Below are 16,053 nucleotides of genomic sequence, written 5' to 3'. Positions count from 1 at the left end.
CGTTGCAGCTGGCCAGAAATAAAGGAATAGAGCATCAAACTAAATATGGTCTTCCTCATAGCTGTGCTGTGCATTCCTCCCTTTAGAGTGCTCCCAACTGAAGATGGCTTGACAAGTCCAGCTGAGGTAACAGAAGAAAGCCCACTTGAACAACAGCTCAATCCCTTTGTTCTTCCCCACCTTCATCAAACTACAGAAAACACAAGGTGCACTTTTTTTCCATGAACCTTACACCTCTCTTAACCAGAAGAATAAATCTCATTTTCACCCTGATTAACACACAACATGGCAAATCTTGAGAGAAGAGATCCAAAGCATATATGGTGACATATTTCTTCCATATTTACATCAATTTAAACATATTGTACAAAGTATTGTCCTGGTTTCAGCTGGGATAGAGTTAATTTTCTTCCTACTAGCATGTACAGTGCTGTGTTTTGGATTTAGTATGAGAATAATGTTGATAATACACTCGTGTTTTTAGCTATTGTTAAATGGTGTTTCTACTAAGACAAGGATTTTTCAGCTTGTAATGTCCTGCCAGTGAGTAGGCGGGGGATGCACAAGAAGTTGGGAGGAGGCACAGCTGGGACAACTGACCCCAACTGACCAAAGGGATATTCCAGACCATAGTGTCATGCTCAGTATAGAAACCAGGAGCAAAGCTGGCTGGGGCCACTGCTTGGGAACTGGTTGGGCATTGGTCAGCAGCTGGGGAGCAATTGCATTGTGATCCCTTGTTTCATATACTCTTTTTTTTTAATCGTTATTATTACCATTATTTTTTTTTTCTCCCTTTTCTATCCCATTAAACTGTCTGTATCTCAACCCACAATTTTCCCCAGTTTTACTCTTCTGACTGGTGTTCCTGCCTGTGGCAGACGGGTTGGAACTAGATGATCTTTAAGGTCCCTTTATACCCAAACCATTCTATGATTCTGTGATTCTCTACCCCATCCCGCTGGGGGGAGTGAGCAAGCAGCTGCATGATGCTTATTTGCCAGCTGCGGTTAAACCATGACAACTGTGTACAGAATGGTTTGAGAAATAAATACAAAACTCTGTGCTGATACTGTAAGTCATTTCAAAAATCATTGAGGCTGGGTAATTTTGCCCTGGCCCTGACACAGTGGTGCTATGGTACTGTCAGGATGCTTATAAAGATGTAAGGAAACCCTCAGGGAAGCATGCAGGGCTCATCAGCAAGCAACCAAGCTGAGAGTGCCTTCCTGGAAGAAGAATGGCTGCAGGAGCATTCTTCTGTGCCTCACTCCTTCCCAGGCTATGAGATTTTATTTCATCCACAGAAGCCTGAAAATCTGCAATGATAATGAAAATGTTAATGCAATCTGAGCTACCTCAGGACTAGTGGGGCTAACTATTAAAACCTCATGAAAAACACAATGAAGCAATTTTTTTTATTATTTGTATGCACTAACCACAGAAGAAGGTAATTTATCAAAACCATTCACTACATCTGACTAATAGTTTTGTACATTACAGGAATCCACAAATAACTGATGAATGCTGATAAGCTGTAAACCATTTCTCTTCCTGTAAATACTGCAAACCATCCAACAGTGCTCTGAATACTGCTGCAAGAAAATCAATGAAAAAAATTTAAGAAATAAAAGCTTAAAGCATTTCAGAAGTATAAAAAAAGCCTTTTCACTATTTTTCACATTTGTGTTGCTTTCCTTCCTCTCTCTGGAAAACTGTGAGTCATGCAGCTGTGTGGTTATGGGTTGCAATCTGGTGGGATCACAGTGTTTAAACTGCATTCATTCTAGTTACAGCTCAAATGGCAGAGCCCTAAAGGAACAGCAAAGTACTGTGAAAGTTATCTACTCTGCTCAGAGCATTTTGCCCCTTGAATCAGAGCTGAACCAATGTACCATTAAAACATTAGGCAACACAGAGCTTCTGTTTTAGATAAGCTACAACTCAGAGAAAACTGATGAGCAGTGTTGCTTCGCCAGAGCACTGGTGAAGTGGCACTGAGGAGGAAAAGCTAAGCAGCCTCTCCCCATCATGTAACAGGGAAAACAGCTTGCACTACACTGTGCTGGTGAATGATGTGCCTTCGAGGGCTCCTGCTAATGCCCCTGCTATTGTGTTATTCAGGAAACAAACAGCAAATTTTCTGCTTTGTGTTACTTGTCATCATAGTGGCTTCTCATTGGAACTACAAATATTATCAGTAAAAAGATAAAACCATGATCCTGACTGACTGCTGCTATTGAGGCAGGATGTTAAAGATCTGATTGTTGTGTTATCCATGTGCTGACACAAATACCTGCCCAATTATATTTTTTCTAAAGATGTGAATTCTGTGGTGCAATAGACTTGCACTTTTACTCTGTAAAAATAACCTCAACATTAAAACAATGAGCCATTTTAGATGTTGAAAACCTGAAGTGCAAAAGAACACAAATGAAACTTTACCTGAGAATCATAAAACATTTTAAAAACAGTAACAGTTGAAATTCAACCTTGTACAGGGGGCAGCACTGGCTGTACATCACTGAAGCCCTATTTAAGACTTCAAAATAGGATTTAAGTGAAACTTCGCTGGTGCATGACATTTGTGCTGACACTGTGCAGAGCTGAGTGCAACTCATTAATGACTTAACCTTCACAAGCAAGCATCCCTTTGAGGATCATTATTTTTACTGCATCCATAGCTTTAGAAAAAAAAAAGGACTGTCTTTTGCACTGCTGTTTGACATTATGATGAGCCTGGTGGCATGGCCATGTTAGATATTTCCACCTCTCATTGTCATGCTTCTCTATGCTATGGCATGACACTCCATCCTCTAAGCTGTGCTCCCATCCAGTTACCTGGGTCAGCAGAAGTGTTACCATTGAAGACCTTTTAACACAAAGCTGCAGCTTCAGCTAATTGATTCCATGAGCCATATAATGCTCACTGATACATCTTGCAGTGCTTGGTGCACAGGGCAATTATTCAGTGGAAGTTTGCTGCTTCTCATTTTGACAACCACTGCTGCTCTTTTCAGGAGAAATTCACAGGGAGGCAAGGAAGACCCCGAGAAAAAGAATTAAACCAAAATAACTAGGTACAACAACAACTGATGAACTGGAACAGTACAGCATGTAAGTGTTACTCTCTAAAGCTTTATTTCAAACTTTCAGAGGAAGCTTTGGCAATCACAAGCTTAAAGAATGGGGGCCTCTGCAACATCAGTGCCTCTGACTGCACCAGGATTCAGATGTTTGGCCTTGGCTTCAAAGAGTCACCCAACCTGCACTGTGAGGTCACCAGATTAATTGTAAGCAGCTTCCAAGGGTTTGAAAGTACTGATGATACAGTCAAATTTTTACATGTTTATATTAAAATCTTTTACCATGAACTGTGCCAAGTGCCATCATCTCTCATTGCCACAACAGGGTGCAAATACCTCCAAAACCCACTGCAAATACGTTTGCTCCAAGCGAGGGGAGGTAAAGAGCCTCAGCCCTTTCCAGGACTGGTTCCTTGGAAATGCACAGCTGTGTGTTCTTGCCAATTTTCTCTGTGGGGTTTTGTTTAACTCTTGTTTGGTTCAGCTGCACTGTAGTCCAGTGAAGCCTGAAATCACAATATTATTTCTCATTGTGTGCATCTGGAATCAGTATGCTTCCTTGTTTTCCTAAACACATTTGAATGCTAAGTTTTGTGGTTAAATATAAGGTTTCCACAACATAGTTACAGAGGCTCTTATTTGCATTTCTTACTCACAGTTCAATATCAAATCAAAGTTTTAATGAGTATTAAGCCCACCTCTTTTGCTAACATTATAATTTTATTATAAACAACTATACACAGGCAATGCTAGGACTGAATTATTTGGTGTTTCAGCATACTCATGTTTGATTCATCTCATAAATCCAACCCATAAAAGACAGCCTGGTTCCCATTCAGTGCTAACATGCTAATGAGGCACAGCTGAGATTTGCCTGCTATGCCTGCTTAACAAGCAGTGATGTCCTCTGCAGCTGGTCTAGGTAAGTAGCTGACATCGCGTTCAAGGAGCAGCAAGAGGGATGCTGAGCTCCAGGAGCAAACACAAAGTTGCTCCATGATGTTACTCTGTCTCATCCCAGCTATTCATTCCAAGCACAGACCACAGAACTTCCTAAATCATTAGACTGCCTGCATGCATAGAGGAGCATGGCTTGCTCTTTACTGTGGCTAGAGTAACAGCATCATCTCTTTTAAATACACCATCTGGAAATGCCTTATATTATTAATTAGAAATAAAACATATGTTGACAATTTGAATTTCTCTATATGAGCCTTCATTTTCTGCACCTTCCTTCTGTTTTACTACATCATCTCAATGGCGAGTGGATATCAAGAGAACAAGAAACCACAAAAGCAGATTTTCTCAGCTCCAAGGCTGTTGACTGTGAAATTCCTCTCCTGAACATTAGAGAGACAGAGGCTGTGCACTTTGTGACTGGTGATGAACCGTTCGCAAGATGGCAAATGAAAGTAGGAATTTCTTATGTTTCTAAGAAATTATTTAGAAGGAGAAAATCAGTTGTCACAGTGAATTAAAATGCAAAGAACAATTTGCTTCCCTTCAGAAATGAAAATGCCTGTAAAAATACTAATGTTAATGTCATGTAGGAAATAAAAAAAAAAAACAAAACAATGCACAAACAACTAAAACAATAGGAGTTAAACACAGGTGTCTTCGTAGGCAATACCGAAGTGCAAATTAAAATAATTTCTCCAGGTGATCACCTGAGATTGATGCAGTCATACTGATCAATTGTTAATCATTAGTATTTCATTTCTGGAAACCCCAGCTGAAACTCCTGATTAGGCAGCAGGTATAAGACAGATGTGACACCCTGGTAGCAAGACTGATGTGTACTCAGTGCAGGAGCAGAGCACTGTTCGGCTCCTGGACAGCAAGCGATGGATGGCACAGCATGAGCAGGGATGTCTTGGTTTTGGTCTTGAATGACTGCAGGAAGAGGTGTGTGCAGTACCTACTCCTGCCAGGTAATCTGTTGCAGTTTTAGTCCCTTTTGTTGATAAAATGATACCTACTTTCTAAATATTTCAGTGCCTTACTGAGCCTGTGCCTGCTACCCTTGGTATCACTTTGAGCCTGGATGGTTATTTTCTGCAGCTTGGCTGTTTTTTATAAAACAGGTCATTTAAAGGCTCTACAGCTGAGAAAACTATATTGTCATTGTAGGAAACTGCAGATGTGCTTTGAAAATTGCAGCATGTTAAATGAAACACATAAAACACTCACTTGCTGGGGTGCTACTGCCTGTCCTGCACTCCACAGCTGTTTGTACACTAGACTGGGACATGTTTTGCCATGTGGCCTGGGAAACAGGAAGAAGCTTGGTGGTGCTCGTTTTCAGTCATTTATTTTAAATATGTAGGGATTTGTCTTTTAAGAGATTAGTGTGAGATGTCTGTGGGAGCAGAGCCTGACCATCAGCTGCTGGGATGGACCTTGGACCTTCCTTGTGGAGAAGGTGCTGTTCAGAGAGGGCAGTCCCTCTGCTTCATGCTCCATTTTTCAAAAGAGATACTGAACTCTGCCAACTGTGAGATGAAATACTGAAGGAAGGATCTGAGAGGGCAGCCTTGAGTTTCCTGGCCCAAGAGGACAGCTAACATTTTTTTTTGCATGTGCACGAGGTTGTTTCTCCAGTGTAACCAGCATAGCTTCCTTAAAACTCAAGTGTATTGCAATGCAGTTTTCTCTCAAGTTACTGCCTTTCAACCTTGAGGAGGTCTGAAAATATTTTTTCTATTTCCCCCTCAAAACAGCTATATAATGTCTAATTCCTTGTACTGAAGTTCAGGAAAACCTCTGCACCTGTAAGCCTTCTTCCCCTTCCCTCTCCTTCAAACCCTGCAGAAAAAATAGGTTGATGGCTATGAAGCAAATGCACCATTAAATCATCTCTGCCCACATGCGAATTGTAATTCTCCTGTGGATCTTTTTGCTGATTGAATTGGGAAGGCAGAGCTCAGTCCTCAATGTCAGAGGCAGAAGAGAGAACAAAATGACAGAGCTTTTCAAGATAAAAAATTATTTGAAACTAATTCCACAGATGTTCAAAAATTCATGTTCTGGAAAAATTCTGTTGAGATTTCCTGCAACGTTGATATTCTAGATGGTGTTAATAGATACTTTAAAAACTGTAGGTTAAATAGTTTGCAGACAAAAAATCGAAACAGTTCTTTCTGGAAATATCACTTCTAGATATTTTGAGAATCTCTCCCCACTCCTAAATCAAATTCCAGAGGAATCAGCACATAAATTTCTCATAAGCCTTTTTCACAACCAACACTGGGGGAGTAAGGACTTGACAAGCTTTTCTCAGTGCTCTTTCATTTTATCTGCACCTGTATTCATGTTTCAGATTTTGCTCATTCCTTCCATGACATGCTGCCAAACCTAGATAAGAAAATACATGAGGCTGCACCAGAGTGTTTGGTATAATTAGTTTAGATATCAAAATACAAACTCCTATGTGGACAGCAAATGAGATGGGCTGTCTGCAGAGTTGCCTGGGCAAAGAGGTGAAAGAGCTTGGCAGGCGCTGATCTAATTTGGGAAGTAGGTCTCTGGCTTATCCCTAAGTCTTTATAATTTCTTGTATTTGTCAAGAGAAGAAAAAATACTTGTTAAAAAGCCAGTGAGGCAGAAACTGAATTTGAATTCAGCAACTTTTTACATCTTTCTTTTTTCAGTTACAAACATTCTTACAAGTCAAACTGTATGTAGATTATGAGTGATACAAATAGCCAAGACTGTTTCGTGATGAATGAAATTCTTCAGGCAGAAGTGTCAGACTTCCTGATTGTCCTGATTGCTTATCAAGAAGAGGCGTCTCTTTCTCTCCAGATGATACGTATGTTCAAAAATCAAGCTACAACTCTAAGCATGTCTTTGGCTTTTAAGGACCAACTGAATTTGAAGAGAGGTTTGCTCAGCTTGGATCTCATTGAAGTATTTGTTCCACATCACTAAGGTGACTAATGGAAAAGCAATTAAAATAGCTATAAACCAACCCAATTCTGAAAAGACACAAAATGGGTGTGTTTATAATGGAATGTAGAAAAAAATACAGATTAAAAAAAAATAAATCCAGTTTGCCAGAGTTACATTTGACTCACAATGCTCACTTCAGACAGAACAATTAGTGCAATTTTCTAGCTTTTTGTATTTTTCCCTATCTACCCATTCCTTCATCCATTATTAGTGCACCAGTATTGAGACAACATTGGATGCTTTGGTAAAAGACTGAAATGAAAAGAAATGTAAATTGCATTAGGAATACCATATTCTCAATGGAGATCTTGCTGCCAATAAGCAGTCTTTCTGAAGAACAGGTCTTGAGAGGGGTTGCCTATTGCTTATTTTTTCTCTTCTCAAACTGCAGGGTAAGTTATTTACTTCTTTTAAAGAGTTTTTACCTTTAGTATAACATACAAAGATCTAATATTGCAACTGAATATAATGCCTAAGAAAAAAACCCTATTATTTTTCTTAAAGCTATACCAATGAATTTTACTGAATTTTTAGACCAATTTAAATTTTTACTCTCTGCACTTTCAGTTATTTCTGTTCAATTTAATACACATTCTTTCTGTGAACTGAGTTTATTAATTGATAAGAAAACTTCATATTCTAGACCATGTAGAAGTCCCTTGAAAAGGGATGAGGATTTCTCAGCTTTGGGTTAGCAACAGAGATGGAAGAGGGCTTGGGGGTTGCTTTTATAGCAAAAAGACAGGGGAGTACCTGACTGATACAAAACAAACGCCTTGTTCAATCTGCTAAACAGTGGCTTTAGGCTGACTATGAGAAACCAAACACCCAAAAAATACTGGAAAGAAAGGGCTTTTGCTTTCTTGATGGAGGTCATCAGTGTTTATAGCATGGCTCTTAGCAGTGTTTTGGGGTGCTGTTTAACATTCACACCTCTAAAAAGGTGTCACAAGGCTTTACCCTTTCCACACTGGTCTCAAATCTTCTCATTTGTATTGTAGAAAAATTAAAATATAAACTCAGTTAACCCTTTCTCCTTGTGTAAGCATTCATATATGAAAACCACCATGCTATATTGAGGCTTTCTAAATCACCTACATGTCCAAGAACCTGTGACTGTGAGCTGGGACAAGAGGTGACTGCTATAATGTACCTTCCTATGGAAACGGGACTGTTGCTCTCTGGTATTATCCACCCTAGCACTTCTTTAAGGTTAATTTAAAATCACATATAGAACAAAAATCCTCTTCTTTTTTTTTTTTTTTTTTTTTTTTTTTTTACCCCAAGGTGTTTATTTACTCGTTTGCCATTAGTACAAAATGGTCTTGAATTTCAGCCTAAAATCTTAATTTCATTTCACAACTCCTTGAAAGATTGCAGCACTTGAGTACATTTTCCACTGGGTGTTGAAAGAGAAAAAAACCTGACAACTCAGAAAAAACCTAACAGCAATGAGAAAAGTTAAATGCCAACTGAGCCAAAAGATCTTTTGGTTATTAATGAACAGTTTCCAGTTTGGAGCACTAAACAATTTGTTAGCTTGCAGTAGAGCCACTCACAAGTGGTTTAATTTATCTTGCTGGCAAGCATCCAGTTCAAGGGGGCAACAGTATATGCTCCAAAATGAGCAGACAGTCTCCATATGGAACATTATTACTTATTTTGTATCATTTAGATCTTTTAACGATGGCTTCCAGTACAGTAATTCCAGAGTGCTGACCCTGTACGATGCGGTCTGCCAGGCCTGCCAACACCAACCAATCAGACTTTGTAAATTAAAGGTAATTTAAAGATCATAAAGGTTTAATATGGATTGTTCATCTCTTCCTTAGCCCTCTCCCTCCCTTTGATGTACTGTGTGTAATAACTGCTTTAGAAGAGGAAAATCTATTTCATAGGTCACCCTAACTCTTTCCTCTTCTCTCCTTCACATTCTCCTGTCTGTGATTTTTCTTTTCTTCATATTTACGTGGGGTATGAATACCTGATACATCACACTTTATGAAGGACCTTTCTCAAACAGACACTTCCAGAAAGACCTTGGTTGACTATTTATACTTTGCAGTTTTTAATGGAAGTAAATAAGACTGAGGAGTCTCTCCTGAAAGGCAGCTTAACCTTACTTTTGAAGTGTCTCTGCTATTTTACCTATTCCAGCCTGTTTGGTGAGGGCACCATAACTGTAAGGTATATAATTTCTATACCTATCTCCTGTCTTAGCAAGAGGTATACTAAGACGTATGTTATACAGTTTTTGTCATGTGAAAACACCCTACCTTTCCTATCAAGGCAAGTAACAGGAGGCCACAGGTCTGCGTTTTCATAAAATGAAGATTAATCAGGTACATCTTAACTCATTTGCTCACTATTCTCACTAACACTAATGGGAAAATACATTTTCAGACTTGCATTGATTGCAAGAACATATCAGTTACCAAGATAAAATGAAAGTTCATATTTTTTCAAATATATCAGTGAATAGAAATTACTTTATAGACCCATGTTGTGAGTTGACCCTGACTTGACACCTAGTGCCCACCAAAGCTGCTCTTTCACTGCCCTCCTCAGCTGGACAGGGGAGAGAAAATATGACAAAAGGCTGTGGGTTAAAGTAAGGGCAAGGAGAGATCACTCACCAGTTACTGACATCAGCAAAATAGACTCAACTTGGGGAAATTATTTAATTTATTACCAATTAAATCAGAGCAGAATAATAAGAAATAGACTACATCTTAAGAACACTTTCCCTCCACCCCTTCTTCCTGGACTTTACTCCTGACTTCTACCTTCTTCCCCCACACTGGCATAGGTGGATGGGGAACGGGTGTTGTGGTCAGTTCATCACACATTATCTCTGCTGCTCCCTCCTCCTCAGGGGAGGACTCCTCACACTCTTCCCCTGCTCCAGCGTGGGGTTTCTGCCACAAGAGATAGTCCCTCATGGACTTCTCCAACATAAGTCCTTCCCACAGGCTGCAGTTCTTCATGAACTGCTCCAGTGTGGGTTCCTTCCACGGGTGCAGCCCTTTAGGAACAGACTGCTCCAGTGTGGGTTCCTTCCATGGGTACAGCCCTTCAGGAACAGACTGCTCCAGTGTGGGTCCCTTCCATGGGTGCAGTCCTTCAGGAACAGACTGCTCCAGTGTGGGTCCCCTACGAGGTCACAAGTCCTGCAGCAAACCTGCTTCAGGGCAGGCTCCTCTTTCCATGGGGCCACAGGTGCTGCCAGGAGCCTGCTCCAGCGTGGGCTGCCCGCAGGGTCACAGCCTCCTTTGGGCATTCCCTGCTCCAGAACCGGGCCCTCCATGGGCTGCAGGTGGAGATCTGCTCCACCATGGACCTCCACGGGCTGCAGGGGGGCAACCTGCCTCACCATGGGCTGCACCATGGGCCTCCAGGGCTGCAGGGGAATCTCTGCTCTGGTGACCGGAGCACCTCCTCCTCTGCTTCTGCACTGACCTTGGTGTCTGCAGAGCTGCTGCTCTCACAGGTTCCCACTCTCTCCCACTGCAACTGCTGTTGTGCAGTTTTTATTCCTTCTTAATGATGTTATCCCAGAGGCACTACCACTGTCACTGGTGGGCTCAGCCTTGGCCAGCAGTGGGTCTGTCTTGGAACCAGCTGGCATTGGCTTTGTTGGACATGGGAGAAGCTTCAAGAAGCTTCTCACAGAAGCCACCCCTGCAGCCTCCTGCTACCAAAACCTTGTTATACAAACCCAATACAGCCCAAATGAGGGCAAAACCATTTAAATTTCATATTAAAATAATTGTGTCAGAATCATTTCAATTAATGCTAGGGTAGGTGTTTTTGTTAAAGGCTTTCCTTATTCTTACATTTTTGAAACTCAGAAATATATATATTTTTTCTCAATATGCTGGTGTTCTCTAGGGATAATAATTTCTATTCCAAGATGCTTGAAGGGACTATTTGAACTAGGTTTCCAATTGCATAAGACCACATTCTAATTACTCCTCTTATACTATTACTTTGTAATACCTAAATTGCTTTCAGAAAAGGTGTTTCAATTAGGTGACATTTTATATCTAGCCATTTCACATTCTGTGTTTTTTTATGGACCCCATTGTGTACCACGCTTGCATCAGAAAAGAAAATAATCTTTTTCATCAGAACATCAAGCCTTTGAAAACAACAACATAATAAAATCTAATTAACATCCAGATTTTAATGTTGAAGATCTGTCATGTTCTGTCATGTTGGGAGAATTATGAGAGTACTTTTTTTCTCTACCTTACCCATTACTATTAAAGTGGCATCATTTAAAATACAGACTAATATACTTTGCAATAGAAGTTTGAGAAACTAATAAAGCAGTAGATAGAAACCACACGGCCTGTAACAGGACACACATTAGTCTCAGAAAAGCAATGTGTATGCAAAGGAATATTCAAAGGCTTCCCCTTGCTGCCCCACTGTAACAGTGCCATCCCCCATGTTACCAACAGCACTCCATGTTTTGCTGGGAATTTCACAGTATCACAGTATCACAGTATCACAGTATGTTAGAGATTGGAAGGGACCTCAAAAGGTCATCTAGTCCAATCCCCCTGCCAGAGCAGGAACACCTAAATAAGGTTACATAGGAATGTGTCCAGGCGGGTTTTGAATGTCTCCAGAGAAGGAGACTCCACAACCCCCCTGGGCAGCCTGTTCCAGTGTTCCGTCACCCTCACTGAGAAGAAGTTTCTTCTCAAGTTTAAGTGGAACCTCTTGTGTTCCAGTTTGTACCCATTACCCCTTGTCCTATCATTGTTTGCCACTGAGAAGAGCCTGGCTCCATCCTCATGACACTCCCCCTTTATATATTTATATACACTAATAAGGTCCCCCCGCAGTCTCCTCTTCTCCAAACTATAGAGACCCAGCTCCCTCAGCCTTTCCTCATAAGGGAGATGCTCCACTCCCTTAATCATCTTAGTTGCCCTGCGCTGGACTCTCTCCAGCAGGTCCCTGTCCTTCTTGAACTGAGGGGCCCAGAACTGGACACAATATTTCAGATGCGGTCTCACCAGGGCAGAGTAGAGGGGAAGGAGGACCTCTCTCGACCTACTGACCACCCCCCTTCTAATACACCCCAGGATGCCATTGGCCTTCCTGGCCACAAGGGCACAGTGTTGGCTCATGGTCATCCTGCCATCCACTAGGACCCCCAGGTCCCTCTCCCCTACACTACTCTCTAACAGGTCGTTCCCCAACCTATATTGGAACCTGGGGTTGTTCCTGCCCAGATGCAGGACTCTACACTTTCCCTTGTTATATTTCATCAAGTTTCTCCCTGCCCAACTCTCCAGCCTGTCCAGGTCCCGCTGGATGGCAGCACAGCCTTCTGGCGTGTCAGCCACTCCTCCCAGCTTAGTGTCATCAGCAAACTTGCTGACAGTACACTCAATTCCCTCATCTAAATCATTGATGAATATATTAAATAATACTGGTCCCAGTACTGACCCTTGAGGCACTCCACTAGATACAGGCCTCCAACTAGACTCCGCCCCATAGACTACAACTCTCTGGCTTCTCTCCTTCAGCCAGTTTGCAGTCCACCTCACTACCTGATCATCCAGGCCACACTTCCTCAATTTAGCTATGAGGATGCTGTGGGAGACTGTGTCAAATGCTTTGCTGAAGTCAAGGTAGACCACATCCACCGCTCTGCCATCATCCATCCACAATGTTATTTCCTCGTAAAAGGCTATGAGGTTGGTCAAGCATGACTTCCCCTTGGTAAAGCCATGTTGACTGCCCCTCATAACCCTCTTATCCTTGACATGCCTTAAGATGGCATCAAGGATAAGGTGTTCCATCACTTTCCCAGGGATGGAGGTGAGGCTGACCCGTCTATAGTTACCCGGGTCCTCCTTCTTGCCCTTTTTGAAGACTGGAGTGACATTTGCTTTCCTCTAGTCCTCAGGCACCTCTCCCGTTTCCCAAGACTTGGTGAAGATGATGGAGAGTGGTCTAGCAATGACTTCCGCCACTTCCCTCAGCACCCGCGGGTGCATCCCATCTGGACCCATGGATTTATGGATGTCCAAATTGCTCAACTGTTCTCTAATCCATTCCTCATCGACTAAGGCAAACTGCTCCAGTGACCTGACTTCATCTGAGGTCTCAGGAGTACAGGGCTCTTCAGGACTGCCTCCGGCAGAGTAGACAGAGACAAAGAAGGCATTCAATAACTCTGCCATCTCTGTATCTTCTGTCACCAGGGCACCCATCCCATTCACCAGTGGGCCAACCTTGCCTCTGGTGTTAGTTTTATCAGCTATGTATTTGAAAAAGCTCTTTCTGTTGTCCTTGACCCCTGTCACCAGATTTAATTCTAAGGAGGCCTTAGCAATCCTAGCTGCCTTCCTACATCCTCTAGCAGCAGCCTTATATTCCTCCCGAGTGGCCAGCCCCTCCTTCCATGACCTATAAACTCTCCTCTTCCACTTGAGCATACCCAGCAGTTCCTTATTTAGCCACGCAGGTCTCTTGGCCCTCTTCCTTGACTTCCTATGTGTCGGGATGCTCTGCTCTTGAGCTTGGAATAAGCAATTCTTGAATGTCAACCAACTATCTTGGGCCCCTTTACCTTCAAGCAGCCTTGCCCATGGGATTTCCCCTAGCAATTGCTTGAAAAGGCCAAAGTTTGCCCTGCTAAAGTCCAGGGTTGCAATTCTACTTGCTATTGTACTGGTCCTACCACACAAGATCCTGAATTCCACCATCTCGTGGTCGCTGCAACCAAGGCAGCCCTCAACCTTTACTGCTTCAACCAGACCCTCCTTGTTAGTGAGGATGAGATCCAGCAGCGCTCCTCTTCTGGTTGGCTCATCCACCATTTGCATGAGGAAGTTATCATCCATACACTGGAGGAACCTCCTGGACTGTGGCTGGGTTGCTGAGTAGTCCTTCCAGCAAACATCAGGGAAGTTAAAATCCCCCACGACAACCACAGCCTGTGACTGTGAGGCCACTCTCAGCTGCTTGTAGAAGGCCTCGTCAACTTCCTCACCCTGATCTGGTGGCCTGTAACAGACACCCACAACAGTATCACCCCTGCCAGCCTGCCCCTTAATTCTCACCCACAGACTCTCAACTCGCTCATCCCCTGTCCCTGGACAGAACTCAGTACATTGCAGCTGCTCTCACACATAAAGAGCAACCCCACCACCCCGCCTGGCTGGCCTGTCTTTCCTGAAAAGGACATAGCCCACCATGACTATATTCCAGTCATGTGAGCTGTCCCACCACGTCTCTGTAATTGCCACCAGATCATAATCTCCTGACTTAACACAGGTCTCCAACTCCTCCTCCTTATTTCCCATGCTGCACGCATTGGTGTACAGGCATTTCAAGGAGGGAGCTGAGCTCACCAATTTCACCCTAGGATTATAGGAGGCCTCCCAGTCTTCATCAATTCTAGAGTGCTGCCCCACTGGGGCAAGCCCAGTTACAACCCCATCCCCCTTCGAATCTAGTTTAAAGCTCTCCAAATGAGCCCTGTTAATTCATGCCCCAGCATCCTTTTGCCTCTGTGAGTTAAACCTTTCCCACGTGCCATCATCCGGACTGGAGCCTTATTAAACCAGCTGTTATCAAAGAACCCAAAGCCCTGCCTAAAGCACCAGTCTTGTAGCCAATTGTTTATGGACTGAATTTTCCCATTCAGTCCCACATCATCACCAGAAGATGGAAGAAGTGAGGAGAAGATCACTTGAGCCCCAGACTCTTTCACCATCCGCCCCAAGGCCCTGTAGTCTTTCTTCATCCCCCTCAGACTGCGGGAAGCAGCTTCCCCCCCACCTGTCTGGAAGACCAGCAGCGGGTAGTAGTCTGTCGGGTGCACCAGGTTGGGGAGCGCCTTGGTGATATCCCTGATCCGGGCTCCAGGCAGACTACACACTTCCCTATGATGAGGGTCAACTCTGCATATCGGGCCCTCTGTTCCTCTCAGAAGGGAATCGCCTACAACAATGACCTTTCTTTCTTTCTTGTCAGAGGCAGTCTTGAGGCGTGAAGTCGACTGCCTTTTCCTATGTGACCTTGTAGGTCGGCCTTGCATCACATCCTCACCTACCTCTCCATCAAGATCCAGGGCCTCAAACCTATTACGGAGGGGCACCTGGGGAAGCAGGGCAGGAAGGGAGGAGGGTTGCCCACGGTTCCGAACTGGAACTCGCTTCCAGCCCTCATCGTCTTTTTGGTCCCTTACCTCTGCGTGACAGCTACAGGGCAGGGGCAGTCTCAGGCCATCCCCCTCTGTCTGAGAGGACAGGGGGTCCATCCCCTTTTGGGAGGTATCTCCCTGGAACCGTTCCTGCTGACATGCCAGGGAGTTACTCCACCAGTCGATCTCCCTTTCACACTCCCTGATGGTCCTCAGCGTCTCGACCTCCTCTTTAAGTTCTGCCACCAATCTAAGCAGATCTTCTACCTGCTCACACCTCACGCAGGTGGAGTGCTGGCCTCCCTCCCTCAGCAGCAGCAGGCTCTGGCACTCCCTGCAGCCAGAGACCTGAACAGCCACGGTTTGGGGCAGGGTCTCTGTCTGAGTTGCTACAGTCTCCTTACTGCAAGCTCTCCTTCTGGAGGCGACCATATTGGTCAGCAGTCTGGGACACCAGCAACAGAGTCTGCAACACGACCTGCTTGTTCCTCCCTGCGCCCGGTGGGCAGCGACCGGGCCCTCCCAAAGGCTCTTTCAAGGCAAGGGGCAGGGGTGCGGTCGCCGTTACCGCGGGAACGCCCCCTGCCACGTCAGCCGCTCTCTCACAAGGGCTGCTGGGGCTTCGGGGATCGGGAGATGTCGGGAATCGCGATGTCTCTGCGCTGTCTCCTCTGATTTTCCTAATCTCTGCTGAACCTCGTGGTCTCTGCAGCGTGCCGGCTCCGGCTCTAGCTGTGCTAGCTCCGATCAGCTGCACAGTTGGATAAAGTCCCATCTGCAGGTGTGCCCCAACACAGGCTGCAAGCAAAAGGCATAGGACCTTGTCATGGTGTAGATGTTTAA

The 16,053-nt window shown here is 43.8% G+C and overlaps 1 pseudogene across 1 annotated transcript in view; it reads left to right on the top strand.

Annotated features, from left to right (window-relative positions):
• The window catches only part of LOC308223238 (von Willebrand factor D and EGF domain-containing protein-like), a 193,152-nt pseudogene that overhangs the window by 100,986 nt on the left and 76,113 nt on the right, over window positions 1–16,053 (top strand). The window contains exons 12-14 of the transcript in view: window positions 3,157–3,293; window positions 4,337–4,498; window positions 8,713–8,818. The product of the transcript in view is annotated as a von Willebrand factor D and EGF domain-containing protein-like (transcript). The remainder of the gene's footprint in view (window positions 1–3,156; window positions 3,294–4,336; window positions 4,499–8,712; window positions 8,819–16,053) is intronic.

Source organism: Psittacula echo (assembly GCF_963264785.1).
Source record: "Psittacula echo genome assembly, chromosome: 6".
NCBI lineage: Eukaryota > Metazoa > Chordata > Aves > Psittaciformes > Psittacidae > Psittacula > Psittacula echo.
Note: the sequence above shows the minus strand (reverse complement) of the source record. Positions and strands in the feature narration are given on the sequence as shown.